The sequence below is a fragment of the Glycine max genome, chromosome 1 (assembly GCF_000004515.6).
Source record: "Glycine max cultivar Williams 82 chromosome 1, Glycine_max_v4.0, whole genome shotgun sequence".
NCBI lineage: Eukaryota > Viridiplantae > Streptophyta > Magnoliopsida > Fabales > Fabaceae > Glycine > Glycine max.
Window position 1 is genome coordinate 51,000,520 of NC_016088.4, and position 2,311 is coordinate 51,002,830.

Here is a 2,311-nt window from a genome sequence, read left to right on the forward strand (position 1 = left end):
AATAATCCAAAATATATTTGGAAAATATATTTATGTAGACAACAAATTCAATATGTTTTTTAAAAATCAAAGATCATAACAAACTCAACTCATTAGTTTCATGAATCATTAAGAACTTTCATGAATATATAATTAAAAATTTGCATACGGATTAACCACAAATTTTTACCCCCTAAAAAAATCATAATTTTTTACAAAAAAAAAACTTACTATTAACTATGTTATAGGAATCTATTGAATTGGAATCAATTATTTTAGTCATTGAGTTATCTTTTATAACAATAGTAGCTAATTACCATTGAAAATAAAAGTTGTCTTTAGATTGTCAAAACGATAGGGAAAAAAGAATATGTTATTATGTTATTTTTGAATAAGACCAAAAAAATGATGAAAATATAAAAAAAAAGTGATAAAATGAGAGCATATTTTAGTGTGTCTTGAAGTTCACGATCAACATGTCAAAATAAAATATTTGTCTAAAACAAAGAAAAAATGTCATTAATTATTTTTACAATAAAGACTATAAAAAAGAAATAAAATACTTAAATATTATTATTTTTACAATCAGACACCTTTAAATTTTAAAGAAAATTAAGAGAGGGGGAAGGAGGGGCGAGCGAGTCCCCTCTAGACATTTTAATAAATTCATCCTACACGTTAGCACTGTCACTAACAAAGTTAGTGGAGAGTGACAAAAGTCATATTTTTAGAAGTTGGTAGATTGATTTCATTGATTTAAAAGTAAATCGATTGCCATCAAATTTGATCTAAAATACAGAAAACCAAAAACACATTTTTCCTTGATAAAAAGTAATAAATGTATAAACATTTGAACAATACATACACCTAATTATCACATCATCGATTTCTCTTTATCTCTTTTTCTTATAATTATATTTCTCATTCTTTCTTCGGTCTCTTTTGCTCTATGGAGTGTCTATTGGTTATGGGAGAACATGAACCATATTCCATAATAGAATGAGATGTATGAATATTATTGTTGAAAAAAAAACTATAGTATTAGGCTTCTAGCTACTATAGTAGTTACAGCTTAGAAGTCAAAACTTAAAAAAGACCAAAGTAATGAATCACATTGAAAGCCCAGCAATGCCAAATAACTTGGTGACCAAAAGTTATAGTCATGGCCATCCAACCTCCAAGGAGCACTCTGATACAGGACTTCCTCACTGGAGTTTTTCCAAGCACTGCTCCAACACCACCAAATAGCAACAATGTCAGGCTAGCTACAACAGCAACGACAACAAGCCTAATCTTATAGTTCCTTATGAATGCAGCTGCTAGTAGTGGTATCACTGCACCCACAGAAAATGCTAGTGCTGATGCTAGAGCAGCCTGAAATGGATTTGGCAACTTCTCCCTTTGTGCTTCTTCACCAATATTATTATTTTCTTTATCTCTTTTAATTTGAGCAATTTCTATGTCATATTGAGTGTACACAGAAACAAATTCTCCAATTGCCATGCTACATGCCCCAGCAATTAGCCCTGCAAAGCCAGCAAGAAGCATGGCCGTGATGTTTTCCTTAACAGCTCCAACACCCATCAACAATGATGCAACTGAGACTAACCCATCATTGGCTCCTAATACGGCTGCACGAAGCCATTGTGCTCTCTGAGAATAGTCAATGTTTCTTCTCTCTTTGACCTCTTGGTTTGGTTTTGGCTCTACACCAATTGCATGGATAGGAATCTCAACATGGTTGATGGAAATTTCTTCATTAGTTTTATGATCATCAAGGGAAGCCATATTGGATGAATTATATATATATGTATGTAAAATAAAGTAGAAAATACACGAAGATGGAAAAGAAGAAAAAGAGAATACAAATTCTTAGAGCTTGTGGATTTAGACATGTTGAAATGAAGGGTCTTTATAGAGTTATCACCAAGGTTAAGCTATGTAAATGGACTTAGAAAATGACAAAAAAAAAAAAAAGGTAGTGTGGATGTCACTAGCTACAAGTGGTGACTAATAATGAATTCGGTCCGCATTTAAGAATTTGTCAAGAAATAAAAGTAGGATTCATTGCACATATATTCCTCATCATCGATTTAATTTAATCAATATATCATTCATGCGGTTAAATTAATCTTATTTTTAATTATATACGTGGTTCAATTAACTAGTCTAATTTTTAGTTTAGTTTATTCTTTGAACTTGAATTTTATCCATGTATGTGGGATTAAAAAAATCAAGTTCTATCAGTATAGCTGCCTAGCTAGCTGGTCTAAGTAATGGAGGACTCTCAGATTAGAATATTAATAACAGAAATATATATATATATATCATT

At 30.9% G+C, this 2,311-nt stretch overlaps 1 pseudogene; it reads right to left on the reverse strand.

The window, feature by feature from the left end:
• Positions 1 to 659: 659 nt before the first annotated feature.
• LOC100798593 (vacuolar iron transporter homolog 4-like) lies at positions 660 to 1,966 on the reverse strand (annotated as a pseudogene).
• Between the last annotated feature and the right edge of the window lie 345 nt (positions 1,967 to 2,311).